This window comes from Phocoena sinus, chromosome 5, assembly GCF_008692025.1.
Source record: "Phocoena sinus isolate mPhoSin1 chromosome 5, mPhoSin1.pri, whole genome shotgun sequence".
NCBI lineage: Eukaryota > Metazoa > Chordata > Mammalia > Artiodactyla > Phocoenidae > Phocoena > Phocoena sinus.
Window position 1 is genome coordinate 127,651,505 of NC_045767.1, and position 26,139 is coordinate 127,677,643.

Genomic DNA, 26,139 nt, shown 5'->3' on the forward strand with positions numbered 1-26,139 from the left:
AATCTACAGTAACACAATCATAGTAGGGGACTTTAACACCCCACTTTCACCAAAGGACAGATCATCCAAAATGAAAATAAATAAGGAAACACAAGCTTTTAATGACACATTAAACAAGATGGACTTAATTGATATTTATAAGACATTCCATCCAAAAACAACAGAATACATTTTCTTCTCAAGTGCTCAAGGAACATTCTCCAGGATAGATCATATCTTGGGTCACAAATCAAGCTCTGGTAAATTTAAGAAAATTGAAATCGTATCAAGTGTATTTTCTGACCGCAACGCTATGAGGCTAGGTATCAATTACAGGAAAAAATCTGTAAAAACTAGAAACACGTGGAGCCTAAACAATACACTACTTAATAACTAAGAGATCACTGAAGAAATCAAAAAGGAAATTAAAAAATACCTAGAAACAAAGGACAATGAAAGCACGACAAACCAAAACCTTTGGGATGCAGCAAAAGCAGTTCTAAGAGGGAAGTTTATAGCAATACAATCTTACCTCAAGAAACATCTCAAATAAACAACCTAACCTTACACCTAAAGCAATTAGAGAAAGAAGAACAAAAAAACCCCAAATTTAGCAGAAGGAAAGAAATCATAAAGATCAGATCAAAAATAAATGAAAAAGAAATGAAGGAAACAATAGCAAATATCAGTAAAACTAAAAGCTGATCCTTTGAGAAGATAAACAAAATTGATAAATAATTAGCCAAACTCATCAAGAAAGAGAGGGAGAGGACTCAAATCAATAAAATTAGAAATGAAAAAGGAGAAGTTACAACAGACACCGCAGAAATACAAGGGATCATGAGAGATTACTACAAGCAACTATATGCCAATAAAATGGACAACCTGGAAGAAATGGACAAATTCTTAGAAAAGCACAACCTTCTGAGATGGAACCAGGAAGAAATAGAAAATATAAATAGACACTCACAAGCATTGAAATTGAAACTGTGATTTAAAAAATTCCAACAAACAAAAGCCCAGGACCAATGGCTTCACAGGTGAATTCTATCAAACGTTTAGAAAAGAGCTAACATCTATCCTTCTCAAACTCTTCCAACATATAGCAGAGGGAAGAACACTGCCAAACTCATTCTGCAAGGCCACCATCACCCTGATACCAAAACTAGAACAAAAAATTTCACAATTTGTATGGGAGCACCAAAGACCCTGAATAGCTATAGCAATCTTGAGAAAGAAAAACAGAGCTGGAGGTATCAGGCTCCCTGACTATAGACTATACTACAAAGCTACAGTAATCAAGACAGTATGGTACTGGAAGAAAAACAGAAATATAGATCAATGGAACAGGATAGAAAGCCCAGAGATAAACCCATGCACATAAGGTCACCTTATCTCTTTTTTTTTTTTTGCAGTACGCGGGCCTGTCACTGCTGTGGCCTCTACCGCTGTGGAGCACAGGCTCCGGACTCACAGCCTCAGCGGCCATGGCTCACGGGCTCAGCTGTTTCGCAGCATGTGGGATCTTCCTGGACCAGGGCATGAACCCGTGTCCCTTGCATCGGAAGGCGGACTCTCAACCACTGTGCCACCAGGGAAGCCCAGGTCACCTTATCTTTGATAAAGCGGGCAAGAATATAAAATGGAAAAAAGACAGTCTCTTCAAAAATAGTGCTGGGAAAACTGGACAGCTACATGTAAAAGAACGATATTAGAACACTCCCTAAAACCATACACAAAAATAAACTCAAAATTGATTAAGGACTTATATGTAAGGCCAGACACTATAAAACTCTTAAAGGAAAACATTGGCAGAATGCTCTATGATATAAATCACAGCAAGATCCTTTTTGACCCACCTCCTAGATAAATGGAAGTAAAAACAAAAATGAACAAATGGGACCTAATGAAACTTAAAAGCTTTTGCACAGCAAAGGAAACCATATACAAGACAAAAAGACCACCTCAGAATGGGAGGAAATATTTGCAAATGAAGAAACTGACAAAGGATTAACCTCCAAAATTTACAAGCAGCTCATGCAGGTCAATATCAAAAAAACAAAGAACTCAATCCGAAAATGGGCAGAAGACCTAAATAGACATTTCTCCAAAGAAGATATACAGATTGCCAACAAACACATGAAAGAATGCTCAACATCACTAATCATTAGAGAAATGTAAATCAAATCTACAATGAGGTATCACCTCACACCAGTCATAGTGGCTGGCCATCATCAAAAAATCTACAAACAATAAATGCTGGACAGGGTGTGGAGAAAAGGAAACCCTCTTGCACTGTTGGTGGGAATGTAGATTGATACAGCCACTATGGAGAAGAGTATGGAGATTCCTTAAAAAACTAAAAATAGAACTACCATATGACCCAGCAATCCCACTACTGGGCATGACTCAGAAAAAACCATAATTCAAAAAGAGTCATGTACCACAATGCTCATTGTAGCACTATTTATAGTAGCCAGGATATGGAAGCAACTTCCCAGGATATGGAAGTAGTCAGGATATGGAAGTGTCCACTGACAGATGAATGGATAAAGAAGATTTGGCACATATATACAATGGAGTATTACTCAGTCATTAAAAGAAATTAAACTGAGTTATTTGTAGTGAGGAGGATGGACGTAGAGTCTGTCATATAGAGTGAAGTAAGTCAGAAAGGGAAAAACAAATACCGTATGCTAACACATATATATGGAATCTAAAAAAAAAAAATGTTCTGAAGAACCTAGCGGCAGGACATGAATAAAGACGCAGACGTAGAGAATGGACTTGAGGATACAGGGAGGGGGAAGGGTAAGCTGGGACGAAGTGAGAGAGTGGCATGGACATATATACACTACCAAATGTAAAGTAGATGGCTAGTGGGAAGCAGCTGCATAGCACAGGGAGATCAGCTCAGTGCTCTGTGACCACCTAGAGGGGTGGGATAGGGAGGGTGGGAGAGAGATGCAAGAGGGAGGAGATATGGGGATATATGTATATGTATAGCTGATTCACTTTGTTATAAAGCAGAAAGTAACACACCATTGTAAAGCAATTCTACTCCAATAAAGATGTAAAAAAAAAAAGGAATACTGATTTCTTCTTTAGAGTACTAGAAATCTAGCTGGTGAGAAATCAGAGACTTTGGGAGTCTCAGTGCCTAATTATGATTAATATGAAGCTGTCTATATATTAATAGCAATATCATTAATTGATAATCTATTGAGAAGCTAAATACATTCACAGTTTTGAACCTTAATTCTGCATGGTGATATTAAGCCCTATAAAGCCAACTGACTTGATTTCCAGTTACCTGTCCCTATCATCATCCAGTTTTTCATTTGACTCAACATTAATTGAGCAGATATTTACAATCTGAGAATGTAACCAAATTCAACTTTAAACAGAAGGGTAAACTAGGCAAAACTTACCTGTTGTATGCTTCTCCCTTTGTTCTTCTCTCGCTCTCTCTGAAAATGTACCTTCCCTGGCTCCACTGCCTTACTGTTACTCTAGTTAGTGCATCAGCCCTTAGGAATATTCCTCACGTGGGCTAACTTCCTCCAGCAGAGCTCTAAGATATAATTCTTCCCTCCTACCCTATTTCCACACACATTCTGTTTATGAAGAGAGAGGACAATAAGTAAATCCATGTTCTAGTTACAGGTTATGTACAGCTTAAAGTGGTTATCCCCTCTGTTCAATTCATTTTAAAAGCGGGTGTCTACGTGTTGCACTGCATAATTAACAGCAAACTATTGGCACCTTCACGGATGATTAAAGATATTTTGAGTGAAGATGAGCATCATCCTACTGCTTTTCAAATTTACCACGAAGGAAAGGAAACCGTATAGAACAATGGAACATGAACAAAGCCATATCTGTCTGCCTATAACTGAGCCTTTCATTCAAAACATGAACCTGAATTAATATAAAACATCATCATTTCTCTTTGCACGTGGCTGCCATTAAATACATGAAAATAGTATTGATGTGCCTTATATTTATATTTAAGATCTTTAATTCCTTCATGGGTTTCTCCTGCAACACAGCTTTCTTAAAGACTTCCGTAAATCTTACTCTAGCTTTTTGGCAGATTCATAACATTATTGTTTCAGTTGACCTTGTGGTCAACTAAAATCTTTGGTTCATTTTCACCTAAACTTCTCTTAAGAAAAATCTCTGCAAATTTTTATCATTGCCATTTTTTCTTATTGCAGGTGACAAGTTTGGCCTTTATCTCTGTCCAGGTTCTTTTTGTTAGTTAAGGCCCATTAGCTGTCCTTTCATTAAAAACAGAGACTTCACTATTCAAACACAATCAAATTTTATCTTTTTAATCAAGAATTATGTGCTTCTGTGAGAATAATATTTTTACAAAGTATAGTCTGTAATTAATTATAGTATTACTGTAATTATGTTTATATATATTTTATAATAATTCAATAAAATTAAAATATTTTTATATAATTTTCCCAGCAATAAATGAGTAATATTATATTTTGTTCTTATGCCATGCTAAAGTTAAGAAAACAATTGGGAAGCAGGAAAATAATGACCGGATATTACCAGGTAGGGGCACTCACACACCATGTTATCATTCAAAATGTGTATTTTTGTTATATAATGCAGAAAAGATAATTCATAAAATACTATCAAAATTAAAGACAGGCTTTAACATTAAAAATACAAAATGCCTTAAAAAACTTTTACACTTCTTTTTAGTAAGTGGTTAATATTAACAGAATTCTTAACTAAAGATAAAAATATGAAATACGTTCTTAGTTTATTCCGTACAGGTATAAGGTCCTTCTATCCTTGGAAGGACAGTAAAATTTAGTATTTGTAAAATTAGTATTCTATAAATAAAAGTGATTAGAATATTTCCTAAATTATAACATTAAAAATTATCAGTAGACTAATCAATAAATTACTGATTCATTTCCTACTGAACACTACCCTTAAACACAATGGAATTTCATTGCATTGAATTACATCACTGATTAAAATGTAATGAGGCTATGTAATTCCTTTTCATCAGTAATCTCTAAATTTAATTAATTATAACCAAGTTAGTACATCAGACACTCAAAACTTTTGTTAGTTTCTTTATATCTCTTATATTTGGAAATAATTTCCATTGTTGATATTAAGTAGATCAGATAAATCAGATTAGAATGCTAGGCACTCACTACATATACAATGTTATTTTCTATGTTTCAAATCATCCAGAATGAACTTCCTTTTTTTTTTTTTTTACTTATTATTGACTTGAATATTAAGTTGTTAAATTAGTTGCAGATCTTCTGCTATTACTATTTCTTTTTTGTTCTACATGCATCACCACCCCCCGCCCCTGGCAAATAAGCAAATTATTTTCAAGTCAGTTGTTTTAATATAGTTATACAATCAACATGTAAGCATGGCAAAATCTCTAATGTTCTGAATGACTTTCGATTTCTATATCTTATGCTACCATACTACTTGAGTATAGGATCCAAAGCAGCATCAGAACTATCTGTATGTAAATCTGTTATGAACATATAACATACAGTGTAACTCACAAAATATCTTACCTGTTTCTCTCTCTGAATATGTATTAATACAGTAAGTCTTTGGTCCTGTTTCTCTCTCTGTATATGTATTAATACAGTATGTCTTTGGTCTATGTTGCTTTTTATGTTTATTTAGATATCCACATCCATACCATCTATCATATTTCTATTATGTGTCTATCATCTATTATCTATCTATCTATCATCTCTATCTATATTCTCACTAAAAAGATAACTCTACCAATAGTAAGCACTCATAACTGCTTTGCTGATATTATATGGTCTTGCAGAGGCCTGTGATTCTACCCTTCAATATAGGGCTATCTTTGCTATGACATGCTTCACCTAAACCTCATCTTGATAAAGGTGGTTGGTGTAATAGCCCCAGTATGTTTTTGTCTGACTATATTGTGGCAAAAAACTACTTTGGCTGGAAAACTCTACTTTGGATTATATATTTAACTAAAAATGATTTGTGAAAAAATTTTGTCAGAAATGTCAACTCACCCCCATCTGTACTAATTTTTTTTTTTTTTTTTTCGGTACGTGGGCCTCTCACTGTTGTGGCCTCTCCCGTTGAGGAGCACAGGCTCCGGACACGCAGGCTCAGCGGCCACGGCCCACGGGCCCAGCCGCTCCGCGACATGTGGGATCCTCCCAGACTGGGGCACGAATCCGTGCCCTCTGCGTCGGCAGGCGGACCCTCAACCACTGCGTCACCAGGGAAGCCCTGCACTCATTTATTTTTAATCAAAATGTGCTTCTGTTAACAACAAGATAAAACTGAATGTCAATTCATAGTGAGGCAAATTGTGGCTGTCATTGAAAAAAAGAAAAATAAGATTCTGAACAAATGAGTGGAAATACCTCTGCTATCACAAATAAAATTTGAACAGCAAAAGAAAAAAAAGACTAAAAATTAAATATTACATAAAACATTGTAGAATAAAGTTACAAGAGTAGAATATATACAAAAATATTTCCATATTTTAACAATTAGGCGTTTCAAGAGAAAAGCATGATAATTCATGTTATTTTCTAGAAAAACGTGAGAATTTTTATTAGTGAGATTTTAAATACAGTAGATTTTTCTCCTTGAGATTTATAACTATGAAATAACTATGAATGTATTCAAAGATTGGTTCCATACTTAACAATGAGAGAAAAAAAAGAACAGATTTCACCTTTACTGTTTACCTCTAACAGGTATAGGGTTTGAAATTATGGAAAGAACTCATAATGTAGTGGAAAAAACATTGAACTAGAAGTCTAAGCTTGGTTTTTATAACAAACTAATGATATTTAGGAAGGTCTCCAACCCACAAAACTCAGGACTACATATGTAAGATGGAGATGTTTCACTAAATGACTATTTTTTCCCTAATTTTGTGATTCCTCAGAAGTGTTTGGGATGGACCAAAAAATATGCCTACTTGGAAAAACTTGAGTAGTTTTAAGAATGGATGAGAACTCAGTTCCTGAATTGTAATTATATTGTTCGTCCCAAGAATAATTCTCCAGTTTCCAGTTTTCTTTGGGAGGAAAATTATCCATTAGTACAACAGTTCCTATATGAGAGACAGAAATATGACATTTTTTTTCTCAATTCTAAAAGACATTGTCTCCTGTTTAATGAAAATATGCTTATTCAGATTGTATTATTGCTCCAAATGGCAACAATCAGACATTGGGAAATGCATGAGTCTGACTCTGAAAGATTTCTCATCTCAGTTTGGGATACAGATTCATATCAAACTTGAATGAATCAAAAGAAGAAATTCTCAAGCACAGCGTTTCAAATGCTTTTCCATTTAAACCCACAAAACTACTTTTATTCAAGCACTCCAGGGTAATAAAGCTTTCTATAGCTTCTGATTAAGAATTGCTTGAAAACATTTTCAGTAGATAAGTACTTTTCTCCTCATGGGAATCAAGTGACTTTCTCAGAGTGATTATATTCAGCTAGATGCATTCATTTTATTAATTAGACATTTCAAGGTCTGACCTATATTAATCTAAGATATTTTAAAATTATTTTTTAAACTGAGATTCATTTCTCACTTTTGCTTATAAAAAAGAATTCCAGAAATGCTATTTTACTGTTACAATGGAGTTTAATAAACCTGATAAAGTGTATTTATTGTGGTGCTCTGAGGACAATGGTGCTTCAAGGACAAAGGATGACCCGGACTGAAAAAGTTTCAGCCTTTCACCCTCTACCAGACTCTTAATCGCCCTCACCACCACGTTGCGATGGTTACGAAACTCCTGAGCCCACCTGGGCACCGGGAATCTGTCCCAAATAAGGAAAGGCATCTGGCCTGTCCCACTCCCACCCTATAGAAGGAAGGTATATGTGCCTCGACCAATCAGTAAACGAAATTTTCACTCGGACCATTCCTTTGTTTTCTGGCTATAAAAACTGATCAATAGCACATGTTTGGACTCGACTCTCCCAGACTACTAGGAAGTTGGCCCACTGTTCTGGCAGAGACCCTTCCCTCTAAGAAATTCTATCTTCTTTACATTCTGCCTTGTGTCTGGAAATCCTTTTCTAACCCGCATTCGAACCATGACATTTATTAAATAATTTAAAATCAAAGTTCATTGCCAATAAATGTAAACGTCCCTTATTGCACCTGAATTACTGTGATTAATAAAAGTGCCTCTAATTACTAAAAGAGCATTTCCATTTCCAAACATATTTACTTCCCATATTGGAAAGAACACTATGCAAACTTAGCTTTCTACACAACTTCAATAAATTCTTTACTAAATCCATAGAGAATTTACTGGAAAGATATTTAAGGCCCTGGTGAAAATGTTTACAATTTATAGCAAAAATGAAACAAAACAAAACAAAAACAACAGTTCCTCAAAATAACATTTGTAGCCTCAACAAGAAGTGGAACATATATCAGCAACATCTAAGTTGCATGAACTTAATAACTAATAATAATAATACTATGCATCTGAACAATAAGGCCTTATTTTTGAATAAAAACATTTAACCATCACCTTAAAAAACTATCCATCAGAATTCTTTCAAGTATGACAAAATTTTAGATGATACATATTTGATAATTTAAGCTCCTATGGAAACTGCAGACCAGGGTAAAAATAAGATATGGCTTATTTTTTAGCTTTTAAAAATCTTCCTTTATTATTTCTTCAATCATTTATATACTTTTTTAACGGTTAGTAAATGGGATTCAGCATGGACTACTAGTTTCACTATATAAAAGAAACAATGTGGACATTTATATATTTTAGTAAGAACTTACAGTAAATATGAAAGTCTTTAACTATAAATTACTTTACATTAATATCTTTTCATAAAATCTAAGTAACCTAAATTTTATAGAAAAAAGTATCAAATATTACTTTTTAAGTTAAAACAAATATATCTATAATTCTTAGGGATTCTTTTTTATAGTTCTTATACTTTCAAATCTTCACCAAAGGAAATCATGTGAAGACATATTTCATATATTAAAAATAATGTTGGTTATGGCAAAATTTTTGAGGTTTATTATTATACGTAAAATTGCCATACTGTAAAACTACATTCGATATTTTTATCTTAATCTAAAATTAGAGTGTTTAATAAATAAGGCTACAAATTAATTCAACATAGTATAGTCCTGCTTCAAATAATATGAGATATAAACTGTATCTTCTGGCGTCATAGAAAGTTATCTGGAAATAAATAAAATGAATTGTTTTGCCATTTTAAAAATAGCACTTCAGAATGTTTTATGAATGCAAGATGGTATTGGAATGAAAGAATCACAGAATGCTATGTCTAGAGAGCAAACTCAATTTCAAATTGCAAGCAAGAAAACTTTTGCCCTCAAATTCTAAATTACTTGATACTTCTGACGAACTCTCAGAAATAGTTTCGTTCCTCTAAATACAAAGAGAATTTTAAAATATTTTTAACTTCTAAAACAAAACTTTTATTTGCAGAAAATCTGGAAAATATAAGAAACTAATAATAGGTGGTATTAGCTCAAGGTCTCAGTAACAGTACTATACATTTTAATATCCTCTCCTCAAAGACCAAGAATAGAGTGAGGAGCATGCTGTTTGTTCACAACCATATGTTAATAGTCTCCATGCTGTTGGGGATGAAGATCAGTTGTCAAACAGCAAATTCCTGTCTTTAGCAAAGTCAATATATTGCTTTTAGCATACAAATCACTTGTTTCAACCCTTTAAAAATGCAATAAATTGTGTTACTTGTTTTTATTGCAATACACCACCTGTTTATCAAGAAGGAAACCTTGGAAGAAACAGAATCCAAATTAATAGCAGAAACTTTAAAAGGGGCAATAGTTCATACATCCAAGCCATCCCAAAGTCTTAAAAAAGGTTTTTTAATATCATAGTTTCTATTCAAAACAAATAGCAAATATCAATTCCTTCGTTTTCCAGTTACCTTAGAAGAGCTTAATTGGGATGAAAGTCTTAATGGTGTCTGACTAGCTTTAATGTGTCAAATCTCCTGGTCACAAAGGAAAATAAAATTACTGGGGGGGGGGGGAGGCAGGAAGGAGGTAATGCAGTCAGCAGTGATCAAAAGCCATGACTACAATTTCAATTATCCACCACTGATATGAACATAGTATTTCGCTAGTTTGAATGAAGAGTCCCCAAACAAATGAGGTGTTGGAAGTTCTATTAGCACGTATGGTGAGATTATGTACCCAGACTATTAAAATTTTATAATCACTCCAATGTATAAAATCCAGTTCCTGTTGAAGGAGAATTTATAATCCCCTGAAAGAGTCAAGACAGGCCTGGGAGAATAAGAGAGATATATAATTAAACATTTTAATAGACTAATGAGAAATTCAGAAGTGAAAGAAAGCAGGTAATTTGAGGCACAATGACAAACCCCTGGGATTATGCTTCAACAGAACCTACCATACCAGGAATGTCACTGTACAACAGCTTAGTCTGTTGTGAATTTCCAACATATGTGAACAAATGACTCACATGCTGTGTGACCACTTCTTGGCACTGTTTGCCCACTCGTGCAACCTCTTTGAAATGAATCTTTGATACCTGTCACTTACAGTTCAATCACAACAATGAGACCTTGCCAAAGGAGAACATATGAGCAGATGTCTCTCAATTCTGTGTATTCTTAGCTTAGATTGCTTTCATGATTATTGCTCTCATAGTGGGTCCTTAATCACCAATTGTGGCTGAAATCACATTGCGTAGGTGAGTTTGAGCTGAACTGAAGTTTCATCGGTGGTGGTGGTGTGTGTGTGCATGTGTGTGTGTCAGAGGTTGGGTGAGGCATATTCCAGTGTGTCTTACTGTGGGTGCTGTCCAATAGACTAGGAAGGAAATTGAACCTTGCCTCCTTTGTATCAGGTATGGCACTGAACTCTTAACTGAGTCAGTCTTCAGCATGTGAACTGATGAATCAGACTCTCTGGGTTTCTTTGTGAGCACATACATGTCTGTAAACATTTACTAAGAGTCTGCATGCCAATAGCAGCTAGTCCTGCCTGAAGCAGGACTCTCTCAGAAGTCATCTCAAACCAAACAACAGCTAACTCTTCCAGAGAGGTCACAGTAACTCTAAACACCATTGGATACATCATAAGATACATCATTGGATTCTCTCTTCTATGTAGTAATAGGAGATGGGTTCCCTTTGAATCAGAAATGATCCCGTTCACAGTATAGACTTTTCAAGAGTGCAGCATTCTCTTTAACCATCAGGAAACTGCCATGATCAATAATTTTGAAGGTCTAACATATTAGAAATTTTATAAGATACTAGATTGAATATCACATGACCTTGGGGTACAAAATATTTTCTTGAAGATGCATCAAAATAAAAACTCACAGAGCTAAGTTTATCATGTATATTATATGTAAAGCAGAGTGGGAGGACAAAAAAGGCTGGAGAGTTCACAATACATTGCCAATTCACAGCAATTTCTAGATTCTCTCCATTATATATGCCTTCCAAGATATAAATTTATTGTTGGAAATATGACAGTAAATAAGGATGGCAGATTTTCCAAGAATGAGTTTAATTATAAACACTGGGTTTATGCAGGCTATGTTGGCTACTAGATTCTCCAATATTAGCTTCCCATTGAACTGTAGCCTTCACAAGTTTGATTAACAGACGTGCAGAATTTTAGATTCAGAAAGGACAATAAACAAAACAAAAATGTTAGTTTTTCATGTTATCACTGTGATTGCCATGCATAATGCTCTGTCAATCACACCGAAAATGAAATTATTCCCCTGCCTCACATAGCAATTTCTTGTCAGAAGAGCAACTAGACTCTGCATTTCTTGTATTGGCTTAAACATGAATCACATAGATTACTGTCCATTTTCAAATTGGCATTATTTTAATTATCTCTCATTATGTAACCTACAAACATAATTTCCCTTAATCCTTACAATATTAAGGGATAAATATTATTATTCAAATTTTACAGATAAAGAAATTGAGACTCACTGGGTTTAGTAGTCCTAAAATCACAGTCAGTGACAGAATTTCAACCCAGGTGTCTCTGTCAGCAAAGGCTATGTAGTTTTCCCCATTACAAAACATTAAATCTAGCTTAGTTGAAAGTGATCTTGAATTACAAATACCAATAATTTGCAACAAGCCTGCACTTCTGTGGGCCCTTCCATTTTGCTTAGAATAACCAATCTATTTGCTAAAATAATCAATCCACTATTTCCCTACTCGCAATGGTTCCCTGCAAACAAATTACACAAAATCTTTCTTAATAACCACTAAAATAAATGACTATATTTTTGGTGCCCAAGGGGCCAACTCTGCTAGGCATTAAGAATACAATGATGGAAATGGTGTAATCACATAAACGCTTTCTAGTGTGGCATATCAACAATAATTCATGTGCACATATTTATTATTTTTCATTTGAATAAAGGAAAAACATGGCTGTTACACTTTTAGATGCAGAGAAGAATCTTATAGATTTTTATGTCAGTATGCACATGTGTTCATTAGTTCACTCATTAAATACTTAATGAACATCTACTATATGCCATGCATTGGGGGATACAGCAAAAATAAAGAAACATTCTTGTCTCATGAAGTCACATTGTAATGGGAAAGACAGACTATAAACAAGTAAATTTATTATATTTACCTGTGTGTATATAAATTATATATGCACATATATGAGGATTGTATATATAATTACATGTATGTATATAATTTCAGTTTGCAAAAAGTGCTAGAGAGAAACAAAGCAGGGTAATATGAAAAGGAAAATGTTATTTTAGATACTGCAGAATCAGAATACAAATACAACACTGAAGAATAACAGTACTCTATTTAATAATTGGCCATTTGAAGGCAAGGCTGTTACTTCCTCTTCCTAAGCACTAGGCAGTAAAACATTTCAATTCATTAAAAATGGACCAATGGCAATCTATATAATACCCTTTGCAAAAACAGTAAATTTTCCTCAAGAAAACAGAGCTGTACGTTTTATATTTGTGGATTTAATGTTGGAGACCTGAGTAAAGATTCTAAACCTACCTAAAAAATGATTATACCGGGCTTCCCTGGTGGCGCAGTGATTGAGAGTCCGCCTGCCGCTGCAGGGGACGTGGGTTCGTGCCCCGGTCCCGGAGGATCCCACATGCCGCGGAGCGGCTAGGCCTGTGAGCCATGGCCGCGGAGCCTGCGCGTCCGGAGCCTGTGCTCCGCAACGGGAGAGCCCACAACAGTGAGAGGCCCGCGTACCGAAAAAAAAAAAAAAAAAAAAAAAAAAAAAGATTATACCTAGGAGCTAGAATATCACTGCTGTACCATTTTATTTCATCCACTTACATGAGAAAACAATTTTATGAAGATACTAAGCATTACTGTGCAATTAAGATTGGCTGTGAAACCAGTTTTAATCTATTTTCCCTGGCCTTATTTTCCTGTTTGTGATAAAATTCAAAGACATTAAATCTAGAGTATTAAATTGTAATGCTGAAGCTCAGTCTTCACAATAAAAAGTGTGTAGCATTAGTAAAACCAAACCAAACAAAGAAGACTTCAGACAAACGAGCAGAAAACCTATTGTGTCAATTCCTCTTCTAAGAAAAAAAACACAAAGTGATCCTTTAAATTAACTATTTAATTTAATCTTTACTTTAATGTCTACTAATAAATTTAGTTTTAGAAGATTGAATAAGATATTATTACTTAAATTATTCTTCTTCTTGGAAATTTTATATTGTGCTGAAAAGAAACAGGAACAACCATACTCTTGGAGAAAGTTTAAGGATATAGAAAACCTTGATGATTTCAAAATTTGGCTTACCTAATTTATCTTCAAGGATACACAGCGTCTAACACCTTGAATACAGCATCTACTGAATGAGTCACCACCTTACATCAAAGTAAAACAAGATTTAAAAAATATCAAAACAAGAAAAACCTTTGTTTTATCAGCTTCAGTGAAAACTAAATAATCCTTTTCATATTCTCACCAAATTTAAAAAAAAAAAATGAAATCTCCACTCATACAATGCCAAGAGGGCTGAGACTAGTCCAAAATCTGGGACTTGGTCAATCTCACATTCAAACCCTATACAGAAATAACCTTGCTTAGCTTATGAGAGCTGACAGTACCCCTGCTCAAGGTGATAAGGCTGCAGGCATTGTATACACTTAGCCACTGGCAGCAGAATAAACACTGACAACTTGACAGTTCATCAATTGGAAAGCCATTCACTCTTTTTGAGACCTAGAGATACTGGGAATGGAAACTTAATTTTAGACACAGGTCAGGTAAATCTATACTGTAATTATTTGCATGGCAAAGCTTTCCCTTGATAAGTATCTTTGAAGATATTATACATGTATTAATGTTCATGTGAAGGAACTGCCCCAGTTATAAATGGAGCTAGCAATCTACAAACTAATTCATAATACTCTTAAAGTTATTTGAGAGCTAGATTTGAAACTTTATAAATTCAGTAATTAATTAAAATTGCAGTTTGATAGAAAAATATTTGAGTTATAAAAACAAATAAATATTTAAAAATTAACAATGCTTAATATTTTTTTGAGTGTCAACAATGTAAAAGGCACTGTAAATATTTATGGTCTCTTATGTCAGTGCACTGGAATGTTTCAATACAATTTGGGAATCAGAGTATAGAAACATAAGCAAATGATTACAGGAGTTCTTTAATATTATTTAAGAATAAAGTAGGCATAATTTGAAGTAAATGATTCATTTTAACTGAATGGCAATGATAACACATTACAGACTTTGAATTCAGAGCAAGGCAAAGCAACTACACTGATCTTGGAACTACACTAATCTTAGAAGGCTAAATGAAGCCTGCTTCTTCCACCCTTAAAATTATGAATTTTTCATTGTCTAGAAGCCATCCACCCTTCCAATCATGAATTAACACGTCTCTCTCTTCGAACACAGCTCCCTCACTTAATCCAAGCAATATCAGTTTCTTCACACTTGCTGAGGGCTCTATCCTCTTAAGCCATGCTTTCTCCCTGTTGTTGAGACTCCTCCTGCCTTCAGTAGCATAAATATCCAAGTGAGACTTCATGCTTCACCACCTCAGCCCTTCTCCTGACAATATCTTTACCCTCACTGCCTCATTGTACTGCTATCAGAAACAATAAAACAAAACAAAACAAAAGCAGTCTAATGAAATCCCAATCCTACATTAACGCAAATTCATTCTGTCCACTGAATGCTGCTGGATAAAAAAATTAGAAAGCCATGTAGACTAGTGCTACAATGAAATTCTGGTCTCTAACTTCATATGAGCCAACAGACCTGCCTGGCAATTCTTCCATGTTCCCTAATTTCCTCTCTCTGGTTTGCATCAGCAGCTCCTTCAAAACTTATTCACTGGCTATAAACTTCCAACCTCATTATCTCTAATGTTTTCTGCTATACTTTCTCTCCTAGCAGATAATCTCACCTCCCATTTGTCCAAGAAAAGATAACATATTTCTTAACAATTTCCTTAACTTCTTGACAGCACACATTAAAAGTTGCTTGCACTCACACCATTCTTTCCTTTCTTCTTCCCCCCATCCCTCAGGAAAATGATGTCCTTGGTGCCTAAGATTAAGTACTCCACCTAATTCTGGATCCAACTGTCTCTCTTTCTCTTGGACTTCCATCAGTGATCACCTGTCTTTCCTTTATCTTCTTTCTCTTATTCCCTGCTGCCTTGATCTGCGAGCATTCAAGCATACTCATCTCTCTTACATTCTGAAAATTATCCCCCTCCATTTCACAGTCATTTAGTGACCACTCTCATAGCCAAACAGGTTAATATGGTATTTACCCTTACTTCCTCTACTCATCACCTTCCTTTTTACTTTTCAATTTGTTACAATTTAACAAGCATTATGTTCCACTGAGATTTTCCTCATAAATAGCAATTATTTGCAATATTTTTTGATGCACTAGGCACAGTTCTGAACCCGTCACATTACTAAATCATTTAGGTTATACCTACCTCTGAATTTAGTAACATGCCCACTGTCCCTTGGTTTTAAGCAATGCAACAAGAATTTGAACAGTCTGATGTTAGCAGCCACATTCCTAACCCAACTGCTGTCTCTCCTCAGCTACTAATGAACCCTGAGTTCTTAAATTCAATGGACTCTCTTTAGTCCTTATATTACTGCTATTCTGCTACATTGCTAATCCCCCTCTATTTCTTGAAACATTTTCCTCTCAGCTTCTATTAGAATAGGACTACAATGATCATCCTTGTATATATATACACCTTCTTACTGAATTGGGATAAGTATTTTGGTAAAATACGGTAGTATTAGAATCACAAGGCTTTAGGAAAAGTAATAATAACATTACATGGGGTAGTTTACACAAAAGATATTGGAAGAAAGAAGAAACCTGATGCAAAATGATTATACATAAACTTAGGAATAATAATAGGGAGTAGGGAGGAAGGAAAAGACATAAAGTTTTTATGAGGAATTAAGTAATATTCATATAAAGACCTTTTACTTGTATCTGCATAGGTTCTACTGCAAATGAAATCATTTCTGTATGTATAACTTAATGTGTACAAAAGTCTTTTTTTTCAAAATAGGTAATGTTATATACTAATCCTGATTTCACAATTATAATAAGGTCTAAAAATGTTTTCTGATATCTTCCACAAGTAATTAAGTGACAAAAACTCCAAAGAAAGATACATTACTTCCTGCTGAAAAATTGTGAAAATTTCATTTTCTGAACCTTCAGTTATATTTATACTAAATTTATTTTATGATTCTAGTTTAATTATTTTGTTTCCACCTGACTCTAGATAAATATAACTCATTTCTTATTACCAAATAAATAAATTTGAAGGCAGAGAATTGGCTCTAAGACAGATTTTTGCCAATAGTTCTGAAATTCTCTGACTTAATGGTAATCTTTGATGCTCTCTAAGTCCTTCCTGATTCATGAATTTAGCTCTAACACCAGATACTGAGCATTAGCTGTTCACTCACCATAAATCCTATGTTGATAACCACAGGTTTTGCCATCATAAACCTGCTACACCCATGCACATTAGAGTGAGGTCCACACTGAGACACTCAATAGCAAAAATGCCAAAATATAAAAACAAAGACAAATCTTAAACTCAGCCAGAGAGGTAAGAGAAGACGACTGGCAGTGAGACAGACAGCAGAGTTATCAACCACAACACTGAAGCCAGAACCAGTACAGTGATATCATGAATGTGCTGAAAGAATAAAACTAGCATTTTGAAATTCTAGGGAAAATGTCTAGGGAAAGTATGTTTAAAGGAAGAGGATGAAATAAAGACACGTTCAGGTAAACAAAAACTGAGAAATAGGGCCACAAGAAAACCATCAAAAGAGGAGAATTTAAAAGCTATACTTCAGGCGGAAAAAAGCAATTCTAGATACAGATGCAGGAAGGAAAAACAAGCAAAGAAAGTAGAAAATATGTGGGTACATATAAGTAAATGTTTACTGCACAAAATAGTAAGGGCAAGACTGTTTGCAATACAAAAAGGTAACATTAAAAACATGAAGAATAATAATCTATTTATGTGAGAGGTAGATACATTAAGTAAATGAAGTTAAAATGTTGTAAGTATGTTTGTTATCTGAGAGGAGGAGGATGCTATTGATTAACTTTAGATGTTGATAAATAAAGTATGCATGTTGTAAATTCTAGAGGAACTATTAAATAAATAAAAACAGAGTATATAACTTGCAAATTAATAGAGGAAAGGAAATTTAAAAAAATATATTAACAATCCAAAAGAAGGCAAGAAAGGACAAAAAAGGAACCTACACTAGGCAAGTCAAATAGAATGTACAAAATGGTAGAATGTACAAGATGGTAGACTTAACTCTAAATGTATTACTAAATATATTTCATTTAAATACATGTAATGCTCTTGTTTTTAGGCATAAATAGTCAAACTGGTATCATATAATCAATTATATAGTTTTTTTTAAGAGTTATGTGTGGAACAAAAGGATACAGGAAAAGTTAAAAGTAAAGGATAGTAAAAAGAAATGTCATCCAAATATTAATGGAAGGGAAATTGCTTTAGCTCTATTCATAGCAAAGATATTATTTACAGAAGTAAGCATTATCAGAAGTAGAAGCCTTATAATAACAATTTAAGAGTGCTATTTATAAAGAAAACTATTCAGAAATAAAAATAAGTTCAGATCTTGAAATGTTTCAGATATTTAAACGGATATTATTAGCAGTTTTATGCCAATACATACAGAAAAGAAAAAAAAACTTTAAAACATCATAAAAATAAAGTTTCTTGGCTTTACAAGAAGAATTAGAAAATATGATTTTTATTTACTATGAAAAACTAGAATCAGTAATAAAAAATATTCCCACAAAGAAAATTCTAGTCCAAGTTGGCTTCATAAGGTCATCTACAAAACACTCAAGGAAGAAATTCTTCCAATCTTACATAACTCATAGAGAATAGAAAAAGAGGAAACGCTCTCCACCACATTTTATGAGGCCAACATAATCTTAGTATCAAAATCCAACAGAGGAAAATTTCAGATAACCTTAATCATGAACATTAATGTAAAAACCTTAAGCAAAGTGGTAGCAAATAAAAAAAAAATTATGTAAACATTAACATAATTTTATATAAGTATAAAAATTAGGTTTATCCTAGGAATACATGAAGTTTCCTATATCTGATCAAAGTTAATAAAAAAGAAACAGGAAAACATTATATTTAGTAGTGTAATACTGCCATCTTTTTCTCTGATATCGATAATAATCCAAGGATGCTTATTACTATTACTTTCATTCAACATTGTCCTAGAGGCCCTAGTCAGTACACTAAGCAAGTAGAAATAAAAGGTGTAAAAATTAGAAAAGAAGAGATGAAATCATTAATCACAGATGATATGCAGAGAACTCACCAGAATTTACAGCTAAATTATCAGAATTAAAGAGTGGAGCTGCTTCCACGCTGCACCCTGGGGTAGGTTTGGGTGATGAAGAAGGGTAACCAGATTAGTATGAAAAAGGAGGAGACCTGCAAGATGGAGGAGGATTAAGATGTGGAGATCACCTTCCTCCCCACAAATATAGCAAGAATACTTCTACTTGTGGACAAGCAGCTACAGAACAACTACTGAATGAAGGGGCTTCGTGCTCCGGCCGACAGTTGGACCTGAGCCTCTGAGGTGGAAGAGCTAAGTCCAGGATGTTGGACCAACAGAAAACTCCCGGCCTCATGGATTATTAATCAGTGAGAGTTCTCCCACGGATCTCTGTCTCAACACTAACACCCAGCTCCACCCAATGGCCAGCAAGCTCCAGTGCTGGAGGCCTCATGCTAAACAACTAGAAAGACAGGAACACAACCCCACCCATTAGCAGACAGGCTGCCTAAAGTCATACTAAGCTCACAGAAACCCAAAACACACCACCAGACAAGGTCCTGCCCTCCAGAGGGACAAGATCTAGCTCCACACACCAGAAAGCAGGTACCAGCACCCACCCCACCAGGAAGCCAACACAAGCCACTGGATGAACCTCACACACTGGGGACAGACAACAGAAGTAAGAGGATCTACAACCCTGCAGCCTGTAGAAAGGAGAACCCAAACACAGTAAGTTAAACAAAATGAGAAGACAGAGAAGCACACAGCAGATGAAGGTAAAAACCCACAAGACCAAACAAATGAAGAGGAGATAGGCAGTCTACCTGAAAAAGAATTCAGAGAAATGACAGTAAACATGATCCAAAATCTCAGAAATAGAATGGAGAAAACACAAGAAATGTTTAACAAGGACCTAGCAGAACTAAAGAACAAACAAACAGTGATGAACAACAAAATAACTGAAATGAAATATACACTAGAAGGAATCAATAGCAGAATAACTGAGGCAGAAGAACGGATAAGTGAGCTGGAAGATAGAATGGTGGAAATAACTGTCATGGAGCAGAATAAAGAAAAAAAAATGAAAAGAATTGAGGACAGTCTCAGAGACATCTGGGACAACATTAAATGCACAAACATTTGAATTATAGGGGTCCCTGAAGAAGAAGAGAAAAAGAAGGGGTCTGAGAAAATTTTTGAAGAGATTATAGTTGAACACTTCCTGAACATGGGAAAGGAAACAGTCAATCAAGTCCAGGAAGTGCAGAGAGTCCCATACAGGATAAACCCAAGAAGAAACATGCCGAGACACATATTAATCAAACAATCAAAAATTAAATACAAAGAAAAAATATTAAATGCAGCCAGGGAAAAACAACAAATAAAATACAAGGGAATCCCCATAAACTTATCAGCTGATTTTTCAGCAGAAGCTCTGTAGGCCAGAAGGAAGTGGCAGGATATACTTAAAACAATGAAAGGGAAAAACCCACAACAAGATTACTCTACCCAGCAAGTATCTCATGCAGATTCTACGGATAAGTCAAAAGCTCTACAGAGAAACAAAAGGTAAGAGAATAAGCACCACCAAATCAGCTCTACAACAAATGCTAAAGGCACTTCTCTAAGTGGGAAACACAAGAGAAGAAAAGGACCTACAAAAACAAGCCCAAAACAATTAGGAAAATGGAAATAGGAACATACTTATTGATAATTACCTTAAATGTGAGGGGATTAAAGGCTCCAAGCAAAAGACACAGACTGGCTGAACAGAAACAAAAACAAGACACATATATATGCTGTCTACAAGAGACACACTTCAGAACTAGGGACACATACAGACTGAAAGTGAGGGAATGGAAAAAGAAATTCCATGTAAATGGAAATCAAAAGGAAGCTGGAGTAGCAGTAATCATACCAGACAAAACGGACTTTAAAACAAAGACTATTACAAGAGACAAAAAAAGGACACTACATAATGATCAAGGGATCAATCCAAGAAGATATAACAATTATAAATATTTATGCACCCAACATAGGAATACCTCAATACATAAGGCAAATGCTACCAACCATGAAAGGGGAAATCAACAGTAAAACAATAATAGTAAGGGACTTTAACACCCCATTTTCACCAATAGACAGACCATCCAAACAGAAAATAAATAAGGAAACACAGGCTTTAAATGACACATTAAACAAGATGGACTTAATTGATATTTATAGGACATTCCATCCAAAAACAACAGCATATACTTTCCTCTCAAGTGGTCATGGAACATTCTCCAGGACAGATCACATCTTTGGATGCAAAGCAAGCCTCAGTAAATTTAAGAAAATTGAAATCGTATCAAGCATCTTTTCTGACCACAAAGCTATGAGACTAGATATCAATTACAGGAAAAAATCTGTAAAAAATAAAAACACATGGAGGCTATATAATACACTACTTAATAACCAAGAGATCACTGAAGAAATCAAAGAGGAAATTAAAAAATGCATAGAAACAAATGACAATGAAAGCATGATGACCCAAAACCTATGGGATGCAGTTCGAGGAAGAAAGTTTATAGCAATACAATCCTACCTCAAGAAAGAAAAGAATTCTCAAATAAACAATTTAACCTTACACCTAAAGCAAATAGAAAAATAAGAAAAACAACCAAAAAAACCAAGGTGGGCGGAAGGAAAGGAATCATAAAGATCAGATCAGAAATAAAAGAAATTAAGAGATGAAGGAAACAATAGCAAAGATCAATAAAACTAAAACCTGGTTCTTTGAGAAGATAAACAAAATTGATAAAACATAAGCCAGACTCATCAGGAAAAAAAGGGAGAAGGCTCAAATTAACAGAATTAAAACGAAAAAGGAAAAGTAACCATTGACACTGCAGAAATATAAAAGATCATGAGAGACTACTACAAGCAACTATATGCCAAAAAAACTGACAACCTGGAAGGAATGGACAAATTCTTAGAAAAGTACAACCTTCCAAGATTGAACCAGGAAGAAATAGAAAATATGAACAGACCAATCACAAGCACTGAAATTGAAACTCTAATTTAAAATCTTCAAAAAACAAAAGCCCAGGACCAGATGGCTTCACAGGCGAATTCTATCAAACACTTAGAGAAGAGCTAACACCTATCCTATTCAAACTTTTCCAGAATATAGCAGAGGGAGGAACACTCCCAAACTCATTCTATGAGGCCACCATCACCCTGATACCAAAACCAGACAAGATGTCACAGAAAAAGAAAACTACAGACCAATATCACTGATAAACATATATGCAAAAATCCTCAACAAAATACTAGTAAACAGAAGTCAACAGCACACTAAAAGGATCATATGCCATAATCAAGTGCGATTTATCCTAGGAATGCAAGGATTCTTCAATATATGCAAATCAATCAATGTGATACACCATATTAACAAATTGAAGAATAAAAACCATTTGATCATCTCAATAGATGCAGAAAAAGCTTTTGAAAAATTTCAATACAGATGTATGATAAAAACTCTCCAGAAAGAAGGCATAGAGGGGACCTATCTCAACATAATATATGGCCATATATGACAAACACAGAGCCAACTTCATTCTCAATGGTGAAAAACTGAAAGCATTTCCTCTAAGATCAGGAACAAGACAAGGTTGCCCACTCTCACCACTATTATTCAACACAGTTTTGGAAGTTTTAGCCACAGCAATCAGAGAAGAAAAAGAAATAAAAGGAATCCAATTCGGAAAAGAAGAAGTAAAACTGTCACTGTTTGCAGATGACATATCACTATTACATAGAGATCCTAAAGATGCTACCAGGAAACTACTAGAGCTAATTGATTAGTTAGCTAATCAATTAGTTTGGTAAAGCAGCAGGATACAGAATTAATGCACAGAAATCTCTTGCATTCCTATACAATAATGATGAAAAATCTGAAAGAGAAATTAGGGGAACACTCCATTTACCATTGCAACAAAAATAATAAAATACCTAGGAATAAACTTACCTAAGAAGACAAAAGACATGTATGCAGAAAACTATAAGACACTGATGAAAAAATTAAAGATTGGGTTGCCCTGGTGGAGCGGTGGTTGAGAGTCCTCCGGCTGATGTTGGGGACACGGGTTCATGCCCCGGTCCAGGAAGATCCCACATGCCGTGGAGCGGCTGGGCCCGTGAGCCATGGCCGCTGAGCCTGTGTGTCCGGAGCCTGTGCTTCGCAATGGGAGAGGCCACAACAGTGAGAGGCCCGTGTACCGCAAGAAAAAAAAAAAAATTAAAGATGATACAAACAAATGGAGAGATATACCATGTTCTTGGATTGGAAGAATCAATATTGTGAAAATGACTATATAACCCAAAGCAATCTACAGATTCAGCGCAATCCCTATCAAACTACCAATGGCATTTTTCAGAGAACTAGAACAAAAAAATTCATGGTTTGTGTGGAAACACAAAAGATCCTGAATAGCCAAAGCAATCTTGAGAAAGAAAAACGGGGCTGGAGGTATCAGGCTCCCTTACTTTAGACTATACTACAAAGCTACAGTAATCAAGACAGTATGGTACTGGCACAAAAACAGAAATATAGATCAATGGAACATTTAGAAACCCCAGAGATAAACCCATGCAAATATGTTCACCTTACCTTTGATAAAGGAGGCAAGAGAATACAATGGAGAAAAGACAGCCTCTTCAATAAGTGGTGCTGGGAAAACTGGACAGCTACATGTAGAAGAATGAAATTAGAACACTCCCTAACACCATACACAAAAATAAACTCAAAATGGATTAAAGACCTAAATGTAAGGCCAGACACTCTAAAACTCTTAGAGGAAAACATAGGAAGAACACTCTATGGCATAAATCACAGGAAGATCCTTTTTGACCCACCTCCTAGAGAAAGGGAAATAAAAACAAAAATGAACAAATGGGACCTAATGAAACTTAAAAGCTTCTGCCCAGCAAAGGAAACCATAAACAAGATGAAAGGACAACCTTCAGGATGGGAGAAAATATTTGCAAACGAAACAACTGACAAAGGATTAATCTCCAAAACATACAAGCAGCTCATGCAGCTCAGTATCAAAAAAACAAACAACCCAATCCAAAAATTGGCAGAAGACCTAAATAGGTATTTCTCCAAAGAAGGTATACAGATTGCCAAGAAATACATGAAAGGATGCTCAGCATCACTAATCATTAGAGAAATGCAACTCAAAACTACAATGAGGTATCACCTCACACTGGTCAGAATGGCCATCATCAAAAAGTCTACAAACAATGAATGTTGAAGAGGGTGTGGAGGAGAGGGAACCCTCTTGCACTGTTGGTGGGAACGTTAGTTGATACAGCCACTACGGAGAACAGTAATGGAGGTTCCTTAAAAATCTAAAAGTAGAACTATCATATGACCCAACAATCCCACTACTGGGCATATATCTTGAGAAAACCATAATTCAGAAAAAGACATGTACCACAATGTCCACTGCAGCACTATTTACAATAGCCAGGACATGGAAGCAACCTAAGTTTACACTGACAGAAAAATGGATAAAGAAGATGTGGCACATATATACAATGGAATATTACTCAGCCATGAAAAAGAAACAAAATTCAGTTATTTGTAGTGAGGTAGATGGACCTAGAGTCTGTTATACGGAGTGAACTAAGTCAGAAAGAGAAAAACAAATACTGTATGCTAACACATATATGTGGAATCTAAAAAAAAAAAACAAAACGTTACTGAAGAACCTAGTGGCAGGACAGGAATAAAGACACAGATGCAGAGAATGGAGTTGAGGTCATGAGGGGGGGGAAGGGTAAGCTGTGACAAAGTGAGAGAGTGGCATGGACATATATATACTACCAAATGTAAAACAGATAGCTAGTGGGCAGCAGCCGCACAGCACAGGGAGATTAGCTCAGTGCTTTGTGACCACCTAGAGAGGTGGGATAGGGAGGATCGTAGGGAGACGCAAGAGGGAGGAGATATGGGGATCTATGTATATGTATAGCTGATTCCCTTTGTTATAAAGTAGAAACGAAAACAGCAATGTAAAGCAATTATACTTCAATAAAGATGTTAAAAAAAACCACACACACAAAATATAACCCAATAGGAAAATGGCCAAAGGACCTGAATGGGCAATTAACTCAAAAAGAAACCCGAGGAGCAAACAAATGCAGAAGATGCAGAATCTTTTTATAATAATGGAAATGCAAATTGAAATAAAAAGATATACCATTATACACTGAATAACTTAATACAAATTTAAAAGTGTAACAAAACCAACATTTAGTGCAATTTGAATTTGTAGCACTGATGGAGGTACATAAATTGGTAAATATCTATGAAAATAGGTTTGAGATTATCTAGTAAAGTTCAGTGTATGTTTTCTTGTATTGCAGCAATTCTACTCCTGGATACAAATCCTACAGAAATACATGCACAAGTACAAGAGAATATATCCAAGATATACGTCTAAGAATATTCATAATATCATTGCTTATGATAGCCTAAAAGCAGAAACAGACCACAGCAAGTTGGGACACATTTATACATAAAAAAATGATACAGCAATATAAATGATTAAACAACTTCATGTAACAACAAGAATGCATAACACAAACACAACGAGGAATTTAAAAAGCAAGAAGAAAGAATATACACTATATTGTGTCCATTGATAAACTGAAATATCAGAAAAACAAATATTTAATGATGCACACTTAGGTGAAAAAATTATACTAAAATGTAAACAAATTAATATCATAAAATTCAGACTAACAGTGATACTACTGAGAAGGGAAGTCAGGGATATCAACAAGAAGTATAATGGGAGTTGAGGATGCTTGATATGTTCTACTTCTTTACCATAGTAGTGGGTGTTTCCTTTACAATAATTCACTAAACTATCCTTGTGCTTTATGTAGTTTTCTGTATGTTTGCTATGTTTCACTATAAAACAATTAAAAACACATTAAGATAGTTTCAACTTCTCTAGCATAAATTTACCAAGAGGTTTTTATTGCTCATTAGAATAACTCTAAATTTCAATTTATATAAACTTTTCTGCATCCTACACCTCAGCACTGGAAAGAAACATCTACCGAAGACTTTACTTTCAATGCAGCCAACTTTATACAGTTACAGATTTATAGCTATGAACTCTG

General features: G+C 34.9%; 1 protein-coding gene across 2 annotated transcripts in view; it reads right to left on the bottom strand.

Moving 5' to 3' along the window:
• GRID2 (glutamate ionotropic receptor delta type subunit 2) overlaps nucleotides 1-26,139 on the bottom strand; it is a 1,366,547-nt gene that overhangs the window by 473,187 nt on the left and 867,221 nt on the right. The window lies entirely within an intron of this gene.